At 49.5% G+C, this 17,998-nt stretch overlaps 1 protein-coding gene across 4 annotated transcripts in view; it reads right to left on the minus strand.

Annotated features, from left to right (window-relative positions):
• Window positions 1-17,998, minus strand: part of TRABD2A (TraB domain containing 2A) — a 49,512-nt gene that overhangs the window by 17,027 nt on the left and 14,487 nt on the right. The window lies entirely within an intron of this gene.

Here is a 17,998-nt window from a genome sequence, read left to right on the forward strand (position 1 = left end):
AGCTGGGCTCCATGTGTCTTTCAAGGAGACCACACACACACACACACACACACACACACACACACACACACCACACAGAGCAGGTTCCATGTGTCTTTCAAGGAGACCACACACACACACACACACACACACACACACACACAGCAGGTTCCATGTGTCTTTCAAGGAGACCACACACACACACACACACACACACACACACACAGAGCAGGTTCCACGTGTCTTTCAAGGAGACCACACACACACACACACACACACACACACACACACACACACTGCCGGGCTCCATGTGTCTTTCAAGGAGACCAGACTCCAGGCCATGATCTCACAGATTCTTGTCTTGAGCGCTCCAGGTCTGACTGACAAATACCTGCTGATGAGATGTGTGGGCAGCAAGAGCCCTCAGGACATGCCAACAGGCCCCCCACCAACAGCTTCCGCTAATCAGCAAGTGTTGGTCTGAAGGCATGCTTGGTATTGAGGACACTGAGTTCCTGTGAAATACTGGTGAGTGATCCCTGAGCACAGAGCCAGGAGTACGCCTTGAGCACCTCCAGGTGTGGCCCAAAACTGCAGCCCTCAAAAACTAAGAAGAAGAAGACTAAATCTTTCCCTGAACAAATTCTGAAGCTATTACATTACAATATAGGGCAAAACAAGCAGGGAATAAAAAGCCAATCTTGGACAAACAGGGATCTCTTCCATTGTTTATTAAATAAAAGCCATCTGCTACCCACTTACCCACAAGAAAACATCAGCGGTGGCAGTGAATTGCAGAAAAGAAAGGGAAATTTCTGACAGCACAAAGATTTCCTACAGCCTTTCCACTGAGAAAGGAGGTTGAGCCACTTGGAGATATCTCATAGATGCCTCCTTTTCTCGCAGCCTACGCCCATGGCTCTGGATTCAGAATGACTGTGGCTTACACACAGGAGAAACCCAGGCAAACCATCCTCCCTGGAATCGGGCTCATTTGGCCAACAGCTCCTCAATCGGCCTCCTCTTCGAGACACCCAGATGACCTGGCTCTCCTGAACACGCTCTAAGCCAGTGTCAAATCATCACCACTTCTCTGCTGACATGAATCTCAGCATGCGCTCCCTACTGCTTGCTTACTTTCTCCTGTCCTGGGTAGGTAAGTGCGTCACACTGTACAGCCAGGGCTGCTGCATGTGTCCCAAAGGCTGCACACAAACCAGAATGAAGATGAGCCTGTGTGCCAGGCCCTGCAATGGCCTGCCCTTGCAAAGCCCCTTCAATTCACCTCCTTAATCACAGATATGGAAACGAATCCCCTCCTACATTCACCCACTGCTGAAATCCTAAAGACTCAGGCAAGGCTGGGAACCATTGATTCATCTAAAGTCAGGATGAGAGCTTCAAGAACCTGAAGAGGGGCTAGAGAGGAGAGAGGACCATGGGTTAGGCATTTGCCTTGCACGCAGCTGACCCCAGTTCAAGTCCCAGCACCCCATATGGTCCCCCGGTAGTCCTGGGTGCAGAGCTAGGAGTAAGCACCGCTGTGGCCAAAAAACAAGAAAAAGCAAGAAAGTTCTTATTCAGCTCCCCACGCCCCAACTTCCCTTCTCTCTGTTGCCAGACGCCCCTCGAGGCCAGTGCTCACTCAGTCACACTCCTCTTCAGTGGTGCTTGCCCAGAGGCTCACCAGCTCTTGCGCTTTAATTGTGTTGCCCAGAGCATCGCCAGGGAGACAATGTGACCCAAAAAGAACCTGAAGAAATGAAAACCTAACACATCCAATTTTCTCAAGTATGAAATGTCTACGGAGTCTCTGGTCTGTACTGCACAGCAATAAACTCCAGACTCAGTTCTCCAACCCAGAAGGACAACTGCCCCACCATAATTTTGGGGATCTGACTCTTCCCCACTAGGGAAGATGGATATTGGCAGGGTTCTGGCAGCTGGAGCTAGCTTGCATCCAAAACAATACTGCTTCATAAGGTTTTTTTCAAATACAAATCTTTCTTTGCACTAGTCTAGCATGGTGGATTTCTATCACCATTTATAAATGACTCCTGCAGAGTGAGGGTCTTGCAGATAAGGTGCCTTATAACAGTGAAAATGAATACTGGCCTTTCACATTCCACCTGATTATCAATAACATCCAACAAAAGCAGCAAACACAGGAGAATGTATGTAGTAAAGTCACACTCTAGAACAATTATAAATAAGACCAATTATAAACAAATTTTTTTGTCCTGACAGAGCAACAACCTCTCTTAAAAAAAATTAGCGGGTAGGGCGTTTGCCTTGCACACGGCCGACCCGGGTTCAAATCCCAGCATCCCATATGGTCCCCTGAGCACCGCCAGGAGTAATTCCTGAGTGCAGAGCCTGGAGTAACCCCTGTGCATCGCCAGGTGTGACCCAAAAAAGAAGCTTCTGCAACTCAAAAGAAACAGTGACCAAAATACAAAGACAATCTACAGAATGGGAAAGGATATTTATGCAGTACCCATCCGATAAAGGGTTGATAACAAGGGTATACAATGCACTGGTTGAACTCCACAAGAAGAAAACTGCCAACCCAATAAAAAAAAATGGGGTGATGAAATGAACAGAAACTTTTCCAAAGAAGAAATCCGAATGGCTCAGAGGCACATGAGAAGATGTTCAACATCACTAATTATCAGGGAGATGCAGATCAAAACAACAATGAGATATCATCTCACACCACAGAGACTGGCCCACATCCCAAAAACCAAAGCAACCAGTGTTGGCGTGGATGTGGGGAGAAAGGGACTCTCCTTCACTGCTGGTGGGAATGCCGACTAGTTCAGCCCTTTTGGAAAATATGGACAATTCTCAAAAAGTTAGAAATTGAGCTCCCATTTGACCCAACAATACCACTCCTGGGAATATATCCCAGAGAGGCAAAAAGGTATAGTAGAGATGACATCTGCATTTCCATGTTCATTGCCGCTCTGTTTACAATAGCCACGATATGGAAAAAACCAGAGTGCCCGAAAACAGATGATTGGCTAAAAAAACTCTGGTATATTTACACAATGGAATACTACGTAGCTGTCAGAAAACATGAAGTCATGAAATTTGCATATAAGTGGATCAACATGGAGAGTATCATGCTGAGTGAAATGAGTCAGAAAGAAAGAGACAGACATAGAAAGATCACACTCATATGTGGAATATAAAGTAGCTGAGAGGTACAAGCTTCCAATGTTGCGATTCCTGGCAGACATTTCATTAGACTTAGTTACTAAAATACTAAAATACAGAAATCCAAAACTATGCTGCTGCTAGTGCGGCCTCCTGACCTCATATCTCTTCATTCTCAGCAATGGAAAACAAATTACCAAATGCTTTCTTTTCAGCAGATCAACTTTAGGGGGGAGAAACTCCAAATCAATAATAGTGAATTTTTTTTTGTTTAAATATTGAATGTAATCAAAGTAAAGTGAAATTTACCAGTTACACATGCGGGGTCGGGAGCTGGGGAGGTGGGGGGAAGGGGGGAGGTATATCATGATTCTTGGTGGTGGAATATGTGCACTGGTGAAGGGATGGGTGTTTGAGCATTGTATAACTGAGACTTTAACCTGAACGCTTTGTAACTTTCCACATGGTGAATTAATAAAAGAATTTTAAAAAAAAATTTTGCCAGGTAGCATATGCCTTCATTGTAAGTTCCTAATACTCACTGTCAATCTTTTCAGAGCTACAAGTGCACAGGAAGAAACCCAGCCAAATTGGCTCACTCTTGGGCCTGGAGAAATTGGTCCTGCTCAAAAACCACGTGTCTCAGCTCCAGGGAGGGAAGCCCATCTAAAGCATGGAGGTTCTGCTTGGGCGGGCACAGGCCAACCCGCCCCCTCCAATATACCCCAGTCTGTTCAGCCATGCACGGGTCTGAGCTTTTCTGTGGCTTTTGATCTCTTTCAAGATTTATTTAGGGGTCTCTGAAATAAGGCCAATAAATGAGCTTGTGTAGCTGAGCTGGAGGTGGTTTGTGGGTGTAGCTCCCACATACCTAACTTTTTGCTATTTAATTTCTTGGTAAACTTGGTCCCAAGTTGTTGGGGTCTAGCCATAGGCACAACGGCAATTTTGGGATATCAGGAAGCCTGAGGGCACCATCAGGCTGCTGATGTACTCACCCCGAAGCTACAGGTTGACCTGCTGGTGGCACCATACCTCCAACCAGAGCCCCTGGCAGCCACTGGCTTCCACAATCCAAAATCACTGCCATACCACCAACCTGGCTCCACCATCTCAGGATGGACCTCATCAAGATATAATCTGCTGAAAATTTTGTAATGTGGATCTTAGCACACCATCATCCCTGACCCAGAGACACAGAAGCAAGTCCTGGAAGACACCATAGCACCAGAGCTCTCTCTAGGACCCATACCAAGCCAATTTCACCGGGGCACCCCAGATGTAGCAGGTGTGCTTGCCCCACCTACTCCAGATGGAATCCCGGTGACCAAGAACTTCCACAAGCAAGGCCCAAGTATGCGGGTTCCAGGATTCAATCTCCAGGACACATAGCAGCAGAGGACCCAGGCTGTCCCTCCCTGGGTCCCTGCCCACCCAGTAGACTGGCTGTCATGCCCACAATTTGCCCCCGGGTGCCATCTTAGCTCACCAACAGCCCTGGCTCAAAGACTCCCAACTGAATCCCAAAATGGATTAGTGCCATACAGAGATGTCTCTGAGGGAACACAACCATTTACAATATGGAAGTTTACATTTATAACTGTGGCCATGAGAGCTCTCATGATATTCAAAATGAGCAATGAAAAATAATTATCTAGTGTCTGCCCCTGGCAGGTAAGCTTGAATGGCGGTGGGAAATTTCGAGCAAAACATAATGCCCAAAATTAAAGAAAGAGTATTGGGGATGTTGTCTGCCACAGAGGCAGGGTGAGGACTGGGATGTAGGTGGTGGAAAATGTGCACTGGTGGAGGGATGAGTGTTTCATCATTGTATGTATGGCTGAATCTCAAACATGAAAGCTTTGTAACTCTATCTCACGGTGATATAATTTTTTAAAAGAAAAGTAATGTGGAGTTCATGCCCAATTCAATCATCTTAATCAATGGCTGAACAAACAGCAGTACTCCTACATTATTAAATAATAATAATAATAAAGCATAGAAGTTATTCAAGAGACACCAAAAGGTGGCAAGAGGCTGGCAATCACAGGTACCTAATTCCCAAGACCACACGGTTAAGCATCCTAAAAGAATGTTGAAGAGTTTCAGGGCTCAAGACCATATCTCTAAAGAGTTACTCCACCTTTCCTTCTTACAGGTTAAATAGAAAAGAAAACCATAATATCTAAGAATGGGGGGCTGGAGTAATAACACAACAGGCAGGGTACTTGCCTTGCATATGGCCAACCTAGGATTCAATTCCCAGAACCTCATATTGTTCCCCAAGCCCACCAGGAGTGATGCTGAGCACAGAGCCAGGAATAAACAGTCAGGCGTGGCCCCCTACAAAAAAAGAATCTAAGAATGAAAATTTCACATGTATATTCCTGAAACAACTTCAAGGGTGTTTATAGCAAAACTTGAAATAGCAAAGTATTGGAAATAGCTCAAATGCCCATCCAAGAGAGAACTGATAAACTGAATATATACATCGGTAGGTGCCTTATGACCGTGAAAAACGAATAGCAGCCATTCACATTCACACATCATTATCAATAACATTCAATAAATCAGCAAACACAAAAGAATGTATATAATAAAGTCATACTTCTAGAACAATTATAAACAAGACCAAACAAATCACTCAAAAATGAGACCAAGCAACATATTGTTCCAGATGGTAAAAAAAAAAAAAATTAAATTAAGTGGTCATTTCAAATAAGCAATGGAACATTTAGATGGAGCAGGAACATACGCAGTACCAATCAGGAGGAGAGGAGCCTTAACTCGATTTAAAACACAAGGAAACAAACTCTTACACATCAGCAAGCCAAAAGCAGGGGAGCATGATAAGAACAGGCTCTCCTGGTCTCCAAAACTGCATTATTCCTTAGCTGCCTTATCACACATAGACATTTCAAACCTAGTTCTAAGGGGCCAGAGCGATAAAGTACAAGGGTGCCTGCCTTACATGCTGCTGATCTGAGATCAAACCCCCAAGCACCACCAGGAGAAACTTTTGTGTGCAGAGCCAAGAGTAACCCCAGACCATCGCTGAATGTGCCTCCCTCCTCACAAAAAAAAAAAAAATTATTTTAAATCTAAATAGTCAAGATGATAGAAAACTTTTCTTCTCCTCTGAGCCAACTGAAGGCACAAGCCCGTATTCAAACCGGAAGCAGCCAGAGTAACATGGTGTGGTTTAAACCCCAGTTCCTGGTTCCTGAGCCAATCAGTGTTGAGACTGATTCCTAAACCTCAATCACCCCAAGAAGAACACCTGAAGGAAAAGCAAGTAAGACAGCAAACAACTGGATTTAGGAATAGAATTTGATTCTAATTTCGCCCAGTTTCTCCTGCTAGTTTTGTTTTTTCAGGTTTGAGTTAGAGTTTTGGGTCACACAAGGGGTGCTCAGAGATTACCCTTGGGCCCTGTGCTCAGGGATTACTCCGGGCAGAGTTCAGGGGACTCTATGAAGTAGCAGGGATATAAGAAAGGGTCTTCCCCCTGGGGCCCTCTACAATCTCCTGCCCCCTCTCCTGCTAGTTTGAAAAGAATGTTCAGGACAACAGAGAAATGGAACATGCAAGAAGAGGAATCAAGGGTACAAAAACGCATCAACAGCAATGAGGTATAAGCTCATATGCCTGAGCACAAATGAATCCAGTCACCTGGGGCTGGGCAGCAAACTATACCAATGTATAGCTGTGCACTGAGCACTTCACAAAGGCCATCTCATTCATTAGCTCATTACAGTTCTATGATATCTGTGGCATCAGATACCCCCTTGATAGGTAGGTTCAGGTCTGAAAGTTTGCTAACCCAAACCTGGCCTCTGAGAGGTCACAGGACATGATTCTTGTCCTCTCCTCCTCTGAGCCCTGCTGATTACCTAGGTAGATGTCCGAGTCAGTGATGCTAAGCACTGGCTATTTACTTAGCACTGGCTAAATCAGCAGACTTCTATCCAGAGGTTATGTTATCCCACAGAACATACTTTAAAATTATTCACAAGGGCCAGCCATGGTTAGGGCGCACGAGGATGGAGCGCATGACTGGCAGGTGGAGGCCCTGGGTTCAATTCCCAGCATGGCCTGGTCCTCTCCAACACTACTGGGGCTGCCCTGGGGTCCCCAGAACCGTTAGCTCTGAGTCCCACCAGACCAAACAGGGCAAGGAGTGGCTCCTGCCCAACCCCCCACCCCAAGTACAGCCCAAATAAAACTCACAAGCAACAACTAGGCCCAACACCTTTGTTTCAAACCTCAAAACTCCCACTAGCTGAGGTCTCAAGGAGGGTAAGAGACAGCAGGAAATTAAGAACTACTGGTATTGTCACACTAATAAAATTCCAATTAGTGAGGAGTGGCCAGCAGTGCCACCACCTAAACAGATCTAACTCTCTGCTAGGGAACACAGCAGGAGGCAGAAGCTTCTGCTTTCACGTTAGTGTTTACACTGCACTGCCTTAAAAACTAAAAACAATTTCTTTTTCTTTGTGGGTCACACCCAGCGATGCACAGGGGTTACTCCTGGCTCATGCACTCAAGAATTACTCCTGGCAGTGCTCAAGGGACCATATGGGATGCTGGGAATCAAACTAGGGTTGGCCACGTGCAAGGCAAACGTCCTACCCGCTGTGCTATTGTTCCAGCCCCTAAAAATAAAAATTTTTGAAAAGTGAGTCCCCCCAATCATGTCCCGTCTAAATACCCTTCTCCCTCCTACCAATGACACAGACTCACCCCATCTGCACCATCTCCTGAAAAGCGGTGATCACTGGCAAAAGTGACAAGACCATTGCCACAGTTCGCTGGCGTGTTGAAATTCTACCCATCCTCCCCCACCGCACCCGCTGGCCCCCAACTCCTCCCCGCACCTCCCTAGCCCCAGTCCTCTCTGCCTTTCTCTCTAGGCTGTGGAAAGAATCGATTACGCTCCCTGTCCAGCACTGGCAGCAGGCGTCTTTCTCTTTCCTGAGACTGCCTCAGCTGTGAGGAGACCTAGGGCCTGTGGGGGCATTGTTGGGGAGCCCACGGGCTGCATGGGGCGGGTGAGGGGGTTCGAGCCCAGCAGATGCCTTTTTTGTCAAAGACAAAGGCCCCCCCAAGGAGCCTCTCCACTTTCCAGCACTTTCATCCCTCTCAGATCAAAGGGCTGTTCTGCATGTGAAAGGCGCCGCCCAGCCCAAGGCCCCCAGGAGCCCCAAGCCACCCCTCTCCCCCGGGAACAAAGGGCCTGGCATCTGTTCAGGCGCAGGCCTCACCTTCTGGGCCCTTGGGGTGTTGCGTCTTCTTTTGACAGCCTTTCAGTCCCCCCAAGTGTAGCCGGTGAGCAGGGGAGGACGTTCTCCCCTGTGCTCACACCAGGCCAGGAGGGCTTCTGGTCCCTGCGTCTCCCACCTCACCTAGGTATCCACACCCTGGGGCTGTCCTCCTCCAGTCACTTACTTTCTCCCCACCCAGCCTCTCCCTCTAATCCTCCCTCTCCTCAACCTCAAAGCGGATGGTCCCCCTCAAAACAGTCTAGAACTGGCCTCTGCAGACAGGACAGCGATGAACCACCTGCATCTCTTTGTTGTCACTTGGATTGACACAGCAAGACTTCGGAGCTAAAGGTTGCAGACACTTCTGTGGACACTGAGGTCGGCTTCTCGGTGGGTGGAGAAAGATGCTGCTCCAAAGCTGGCACGGAGAGGCTGGAGCGATAGCACAGTGGGTAGGGCGTTTGCCTTGCACGTGGCCAACCCGGGTTCAATTCCCAGCATCCCATATGATCCCTTGAGCACCGCCAGGAGTAATTCCTGAGCGCAGAGTCAGGAGTAACCCCCGTGCATCACCGGGTGTGACCCGAAAAAAAAGAAAAAAGAAAAATCACTGGCACTGAGCTCTTCTCGGCAAAAGGGCCTGAGGCCCAGAGAAGTGGAGACGCCCCTCTGGCCTGAAGCACCACTGTGTGAAGGCAACTGGTGCCGGAGAGAGCCTGAGAGGGCCTGCCAGACACCCGGGGCATTACTCGCTGCCTCCCTAGGGCTCAGGCAACATCCTCCCGGCCTTCTCGTTCCTGCCTTCCTCTTCTCTCTCTATCCCAGCTACAGCCAGTCCCGGCTCTGGTGACTGGCTAAGAGCATCCAGTACGAGAAACAACAGCCCAGAGAAAACAGTTGAACCATTCCTCAGGGGCTCGCCACGTGGGTTGATTCTACTGGTTTTTATATTATCTGTCACACTCGCAATTAATAATAACCATCTTAAGTGCTTAGCCGTTTAAATTTTTATAATTAAAGTCATTTTGTTAACAAGACATATTTTTGTCATTTGTTCTTTCATTTCGATTCATTCACTCCTATAACTGGGCTTGGTGGATCGATTTGATATGCAGTACAACCTGCATAAAAGTTATAGATACATGAGGCAAAGAGACAGTACATCAGACAGAGGGCTTGCCTCGCACTCGCACCCACTGTGGTTCCCCCAAGCCCTGCCAGGAGTGACTCCTGAGCACAGAGCCAAAAGTCAGCCCTGAGACCGCCAGGTATTCCCCCATCCCACCCTGCTCCCTCCCCAAAAGCCAAAGTCATAGACATCATTTGAAATTACTAGTAACACAACATAGGGAAAATTAACCAGCGAGATGACATTCATTCTAGTTGGACATTTTTAATGAGCTAATAGCAGTTCTCAGGCCTCTTCCCACTGTGAGTACCATGCTAAACCCTCCAATATCCTAAACAGACACCCAACTCAACTTGCCATCTTGCTTCATAACTTCTGTCACGGAAGACAGTTCTGTGACAACTTCCTTCGGGAACCTCCTCCAGAGCCACTTGGCACTAAGGGCACTGGCAAGCAGCGCCAGGACCTTCTATGACTCAGAGCTATGCACCATACACACTCTCTCTATCTATCTATCTATCTATCTATCTATCTCTTCTCTCTCTCTCTCTTTCTCTCTCTCCCACCCCACCCTCCAACTCTTCAAGAGGTTTTTGCCTTGAATTGGGTCCTGCAATGAGAGACTTTTGTAAAGATGCTGAGTTCTCCCCCTCCAGCATCTTTATGTGCTTCTCTGCTGGGTCCCAGTGATGGGCCGAACTCCGTCCACCCCAAATTCACATGGTGAAATCCTGCCCCTCCCATCCTTCTGAACGTGCCCGTGTTTGAAGACAGAGTCTGAAAATATAGTTACGAAAAAATGAAGGCCCCAGAAGGAAACTTGACCCTAATGTTTTATGAGAAAAGGACCCATGGAACCAAACAGGCACAAAAACAGATTAGCACAGGGGAAGGAAGGAGGCCTCGGAAGCGTCTTGGACTTCCAGCTTCTAAAGCAGGAGAAAAGCCCTTCTGTGGTTTAAGTCGCCTCGCCCATGGGCTTTATCACGACAGTCCCAGCAAACCAACAGAGCCACTGTGTCCACGATGGCCCTGAGAGCAACTCTGAGCTCCACCCCTGGGCAGGCCCCCCGCCCCCCAGGTTTCTGCTCATGACACCCCTTCCTGTCCGAGAAATGCACCTCGGGTGAGCTCTGCCAGAACCCCTCGGATGCCCTCATGATTGACTGCGAATTCCTTTGGGGTCACGGTGTACTCAGCAACCTTCCCCCGTTACCCAACGTGGCTGGCAACCCCGCGTTCAAACATGCTGCCCCTGCTGGGCTTCCTGACCTGCCTTTAGGGAAGCCAGGCACTAGGGAAGGAGGGGGAAAGGCCACGCCAGCACTGTGGTTGCTCCCGGCCTCGGCTCACTCCCAGCCCACGGTCCCCCTCCTGACTGCTGGTCACCTACATTCTCAGCTGTCACACCCACAGCAGGGATAGGAGGAGGAGGCAGGAGAAAAAGGGAGAGAAATGGTGCTAAGTGCCAGCCGCTGTTGGGCAGGGAGGCTGGGTGGCACCCAGGGTCCCTGAGTGGACCCCTAAAGGAGGGGCTGAATGGGAGTTCTGCACCTAGGCAGGAATCCGGGAGCACCAAGAGGGGCAGGGAGGAGCCCAAGCTAGTAGCAGTGGCATGGTGTGTGTGTGTGTGTGTGTGTGTGTGTGTGTGTGTGTGTGACTCCCACGTGTGTATGTGTGTATGTAGCCAGTCTCTGGCCAGCACCAGCTTCACAGATCCCCAGCAGGGCGTTTTCTCCCTCCTGATTCCAAAACCACCTGTGGGCCAGACGGGGTCAACAGCAACAGCCCTCTCTTCTCCACAGGAAACATCCCCTCTGCCACCACTGCAAACAGAAACTTCGCTGCTTGGTCACAGGCAAGTTGGGGACCCCACAGGACACCCCCCAAAGTGTCCTTTTCCCCACAAAGTCCGCAAGTATTCTGGCAGTGAAAAATCAACCTGATATGCCCTAAGCCCCAATAACAGATCTCAGGGGCTGGAACGATAGCACAGTGGGTAGGGCATTTGCCTTGCATGCAGCTGACCCAGGTTCAATTCCCAGCATCCCATATGGTCCCCTGAGCACCGCCAGGGGTAATTCCTGAGTGCAGAGCCAGGAGTAACCCCTGCGCATCACCAGGTGTGACCCAAAAACAAAACAAAACAAAAAAACCACAAAACCTCAGCCAAGGTGCGGGACAGGGCCGAGGGAGGGGAGCAAGGGGTTCTCTCACTTTGGGATTCTACCTTTTTTTTTCCATTTTGCGTCACACCCAGTAATGCACAGGGATTATTCCTAGCAGTGCTCAGGGTACCACAGGGATGCTGGGAATCGAACCTGGGTTGGTCGTGTGCAAAGCAAATGCCCTACCCACTGTGCTATCGCTCCAGTCCCGATTTCTTTTTTTATTTTTTTTGGGGGGGATTCTACCTTTATAGGACACTGCATCCCCTGCTTGATGTCGCTACCCCCACCATCCTTTTGAAGGCCTGAATGAATGTGAAAGGGTGGTCGCTCTGATCCCCAAGGGGTCCACAGCAGAGGCAGCAGGCAAGGGCCAGAAGCCAGGCGCCATAGGCCCTGCCTGTGCTGTCTGTGCTGCTTTCTGAAGCCCAGGGCCACTGCGCAGGGCCCCATCCCTCCGAGCCACCAGAGCCGGTCCCTCTGGGGGAGCACAATACACCTTTTTTAATTAAAGTCTAAAGTCACATTAGACTTTAAACTTTAGACTTTCCTCCTTTCCATTCCCCAAGAAAGGTGGAAACAACAGCCGCTTTGACTCTGGGTCCTGAAAATAAGACATTATATTCTCCCCTCCCCCAGAACCCCCTCACCAAGATGAGTCTAAGCACTGTGTCCCAAAGCAAGGGAGCAAGAACAGGACAGGCAGCTCAAGGCCAGAGCAGGAGCCAAGATTAAAATCTACCTCTGGATGGCTGTAGCCGGGAAGGTGCTTGCCTTGCAAATTCAATCCCAGCACCCCATATGCTGCCAGGAACAACCCCTGAGGGCAGAACCAGGAGTAAGCCCTGAGCACTGCCAGCTAGACCTAAAAGCAAACAAGAAGTTAAAAAGTGGCATTCAGCTTCCCCCATTCCCTTCCCTCAGTAGTCCAGACCCCCCTCAGGCCTAGGGCTCTCGCTCCTCTTTGCTTGCTTGCCAGGTTTGGTGTTTATTTAAACACACACTGTGTTGCTCCCCATAGAGCCCCCAGCACAGCAGCCCTGGGGGTCAAACCCTGGCCCAGGGCATGCAAGGCCTCCAGTCACTGAGCTACCCCCTGGGGCGCTGCATTCAACTTTTCTTCTGGAGTGATAGAACAGCAGGTAAGGGCGGTTACCTTGCCCGCAGCTGGCCTGGGGTTCGATTCCTCCACCCCTCTCTGAGAGCCTGGCAAGCTACCAAGAGTATCTTGCCCGCGTGGCAGAGCCTGGCAACTCCCCGTGGCATATTCGATATGCCAAAAACAGTAACAACCAGTCTCACAATGGAGACGTTACTGGTGCCCGCTCAAGCAAATCGATGAACAATAGGACTATGTCGCTATATTTAAAGCACCAAGATTTACAATACTAAATCTTGAGGAGGGTTTCCTGCACACAATGCTCTAAAGCCACACCCTCCAGAAGAGTGTCCACTCCCCTCCACCGCTGCTGTCTCCTACGGTTCCCTGCCTCCCCACCCCCACCCCACGGGTGAGCTCAGTTCCGTAGCCCATTCTCCTAACAAATGGCCAAAGGCAACAAAACTGGAAGACTCGAGAACATTATTCTATTCCTCGTGTAATTATGCACTCTTCTTCAGTGGCCTGGGCTAGCCAGGCACCTACTTGTACCCTCATCTCACACTGGTTCTTCTGAAATCTGATTTGTTCACGTCCCCCTTGGCTCTCCTATTCTCTGAACAGCAGAAGCCCACTGTTATCCAGCCACCACTAGGGAGCCCCTCGCAAGAAAACCGGGGTACAAGACACAAGGTCAGAACAAAGAGCCTTGGAAGAGCCTGACATTCTGGGGGCACAAACATAGCGCCGCCCCCCCACACACACCCCAGAGGCCTCCTCAGGGATGCTGAGAGCACCGCACAGAACAACCCCTTGCTCCAGAAGATGCCACTGAGAAAATCCTATGGCAGCTGCCGGCAGAGAGGCAGTGCCCAGAGGGGGGTCGGTGTGCCAAACACAGTCCCCTGCATGAGAGAGGTCACAGGGACACCCCACTATACTCTCTCATCCACCCATGCTCAAGGAACCACCTCCCCTCAAAAGAGTCCTAGTAGCTATTTTCTCTTGGCATTTATTTGCATGAACTCAAAATTGCCAAGGAAAAACACAACGTGGAGATCCCCATCTCCAGGCACATTCCATTTCCATGACGGAAACTGGCAGCGTCAGCGGCAGTCGGGGTGTCCATTTCACAGAGGAGACATCCTGCCCCGGCTGGAATTCACCCCCAGGGAGCAGGAATCCCCCACCGCCCCCCACCCCAACACACACCAGATGCTGAATCCTGGGGTGAGTGCACAGAAGCAGAAAACAGGGAAGCCTGGGAAAACAGGAGCTCGAACCCGGGTCATGTCTGGCCACCCAGGGATGGCCCACCAGGAGACTGTCTCCCTATTTCTTTCTCCTAGACACGATGGGACACTACGTGGCCAGCTTGAGGAGGGTGGAGATGGCACAGAACAGACCAGACTTTAAGGCCCTGGGATGGTCTTCCTGGCCTGGTGGGGCCTCTGACTCTCCCTGCCCCGGAGGCCCCCTCGGGCCCCCTGACGCCTAACTTGTCCCTTCAGAGCGCAAATATGCAGAATCGCTCTTGGCATCCGTCCTTGGCCGCAGAGTCCAGCCCCCGACTCCTGAGAGCAGGAGCAACCTCCACGCCCTCCCACCACACACACGCCCTCCGCAGGACCTGTCCAGTGGGGGGGTTCTTTCCTAGTAGGTGACTAACCCAACCAAAGACAGCTTGCTGCGAAAAAGAAAGGTCCCCACCTTCCCCGGCACCCCAAGACTCTAACTTGAAAGCCCTATTAAGGTTTCTCTGGGGGAGGCACCGTGTGGAGTGGGCGAGTTGTTAGAATCCTGGGGAGAAGAGGGGCAAGAACTGGTGGTGCCCCCAGTGTGAGGAAAGTACCATGGCAGAGTGACAGCTGAGCCTGTGAAATATGTGAGTGCCATCTATTGGCAAAAGGAAGCCATCACAAAGCAGCCCCGCTTGACAACAGCCACTCAGAGGGTCAAGAACCCTCAAGGGCACTCAGGGGGGTGTGGAGGACTCTCACAGCCACATAACAGCCTCTCTCCTGCCTCTTGGAACAATGGGAGAGCCAGGCTCGCGCAGTGCCCGTGCAGAGCAGGCGGCAGCCCCAATTGGGTAGTGCGCATTCATCTTCGCTTTCCCATCCCGAGACTAGACCCCCAAAGCCAGACACAGAAGCGCCAAGGGACAGGCTCCAGTGTTGGGTAAACAGGGCATCTCACATTTCCCCTCCGCCCCGCCCAGCAGTGGGGAAGCAGGCGGGAGAATCCTGCTGTCACAGGGACAGCACAGCGCCAGGGCGAGGCAGAGCTCCCCTGTGGAACAAGGCCAGGGAACGGGATTCGGGAAGACTATTTCTCTAGGGAAGTCTACCCTTCCTTCTTTGGTTTTGGTTTTGACTGGGCTGGGGGGGCTGGGGGGCACACCCAGGGGTACTCGGGGTCTATCCTGGGCTCAGGAGCCCATATGAGGTGTCAGGGATCAAACAGGGCTTGGCCACGTGGAACGCAAGCACCTAGACCCCCAGCTTCTCAAGGAACCATCTGTTCAGATGGACAGGAGGTGAGCAGACTCGCCTGAGCCCCGGTACCGCTGAGCACCAGCTCGTGCTCAGAGCTTGCATCCCCTGGGCCAAGTCAACGCAGCAGGCAGCCCCAAGCGGAACGAACTGGGGATGACTGAGGAATCCTCCTGTGACTGGGGGAGCCAGGATGGTGTCTACCGTGAGTCAGCAAAATAAACCTACTGATTTATTTTAGGATCAATAAATTAGCATCAAATCAGGGCTGGAGTGATAGCACAGCGGGTAGGGCATTTGCCTTGCACGCGGCCGACCGGGGTTTGATTCTCAGCATCCCATATGGTCCCCTGAGCACTGCCAGGAGTGATTCCTGAGTGCATGAGCCAGGAGTAACCCCTGTGTATTGCTGGGTATGACCCAAAAAGAAAAAGAAAAATATTAGCATCAAATCCACCTTCCTAAACACCAAATCAAGAGAGCCGAAGGAACAATTCGTTAGCTCTCAGTAGAGGAATGGTGAAGGAGTAAAACTGAAAGAGAAAAACAGCTCAGGGGAACAAAATGGAAAAACCTGGACTCAGAATGTGTGTATGTGTGTGTGTGTGTGTGTGTGTGTGTATGTGTGTGTGTGTGTGTGTGTGCTCGTGCATGCTGGTGACATGCTAAAAAACAAAGAGCATCACAAATCAGTAGAGAAAATAGCTTTTCTCTTTTGCCACTTACAATAGAAGGGGCAACCATCTGCACTTACGGGACACCAGAGATAAATCCTACTAGGCACACGGGCCAAAGGTCACACTGGCTCACAGGCAGCCCAGCCTCCCAAAAGCCCTCCTAGGACACAACCCAGAAAGCATCTCGATCCATACTGTTCAATGGGAATATCGTGCCCATCACATATTTATGACTGATGTTCTCTTAGTGTCATGTAAGAAGAGAGGAATATAATTTGATGATAAACTTAAAGTAACCTAATATGCCCAAAGTATTATTTATCATCATAATGTGTAATTGATACAAAACATCATTCATGATATTGTCTTTTTACATGCTAAGTCTGTGTATTTTCCACTGTGTATTTTCCACTATTTTACATCTCTTAGAGACTAAATTTTCACAATAAGCACTCCATCTGTTGTTCAATGTCACAAAATCTATAGTTGGAAAAGGAGATTCCCAGGCTCACGTCCTTCCAAGCATCCTTAGAATTTCCCAGTAAAGTAAATCAAGCATTACTTTTGAGGGCTTAACTCAATGAAAAGCAAATAAAACTTAAAATTCACCATCCCCACCATACTAGCCAAAATTCAAGGGCTTTCCAGCCAGCCATATTAGCCAATAGCTAACAAACTGGGCCATATAAGCCCAGAACCCCCTAAACTTCTAGGTCTCACACGACCACCAAATCCTGTGGGACACTAAGTCCCCAAGACCCATAACACATCTGGAGTCCAACCCAAACTGCTTTGCGTGTCACCTACGTGGCCCTGGGCAAGGCACGTACGCTTACTGAATCTCAGTTTCCTTGTCTACAGAATAAGGATGATTCAGCCTATCTTGTAAAAAATATGAAGAGCCAATGTAAAATTACCAACAAGCGCTGGCTCACACTTCCTTCTTCTCTCTGCACTGCATTTATGAAATGTTTCCAGTTGACTGTTTTACTTGCTTCCGGCCACAGGCTGGTAGAGAATCACCCCCAGCTGAAAGAGCTGAAGCTGAGAAGAACAAACTAACTGTGAGTGGCCACTCGGGAACTCCGTCCTCAACTATGAAGCTGTCCTCAGCGCTCTGCTCCCTTCCAGGTCCCCCAGGGGCACAGAGGATGTGCAGGAAGGCGTGGCCACTCCCCGGGAGAAGAAAGGCCTTGGCCCAGGATTCATCTTCTCTCAAAAATGAATACAAACGACCTAGCTGTACTCTGGACTGAGACCGGACACTCCATTTTGACCATCAAAGCAAAAACATGGAACTCTACAAGTCCAGCAGCAGGAAACACAATGAGCAGTGTCAGACAAGGCAACCGGGCTAGAGCCCAAACAACGCTGAGCAAAAGAAGCAGAGCACTTAATACGCATACCATTTACGTGAAGTTCTAAAACGTCCAACTGACTGATGCCCAAAGATTCACAGGACAGTTTGTGGGGGACCTTAGGGAGCTGGAGCTGGTGCTGTTTGGGAGACTGGGCGTGTGGCTGTGCCTGTGAAAATTCACCACAGGCACTTTTGTGTATAGTTATGCTGCAATACACCTTAACGTTCTCAGGAGATAGAAATGTTCAGCATTCTGATGTGGGTGCTGTTCATAAAGGTAGACGTCATGTTAAGTGTCACTGAGTTGTACATCACGGTTGGAAATATTTTACTGTCTTTCTGCAAATAAACCATGGGGAAGTTCACCTTTAAAAAAAAATAAAAACACTTTTGGGGCTGGAGCGATAGCACAGCGGCTAAGGCATTTGCCTTGCATGCAGCAGACCCAGGTTCGATTCCCAGTATCCCATATGGTCCCCTGAGCACCACCAGGGATGGTTCCTGAGTACAGAGCCAGGAGTGACCCCTGTGCATAGCCAGGTGTGACCCAAAAAGCAAAAAAAAAAAAAAAAAAAAAAAAAAAAAACCCTACTTTTGCCAAACTGCTGAAAATTTCAGGAACACCAGGAGTACTTTGGCTGAAAACTCCAGGCAGTCTCAGAGAG

The sequence above is a fragment of the Sorex araneus genome, chromosome X, assembly GCF_027595985.1.
Source record: "Sorex araneus isolate mSorAra2 chromosome X, mSorAra2.pri, whole genome shotgun sequence".
Taxonomy (NCBI): Eukaryota; Metazoa; Chordata; class Mammalia; order Eulipotyphla; family Soricidae; genus Sorex; species Sorex araneus.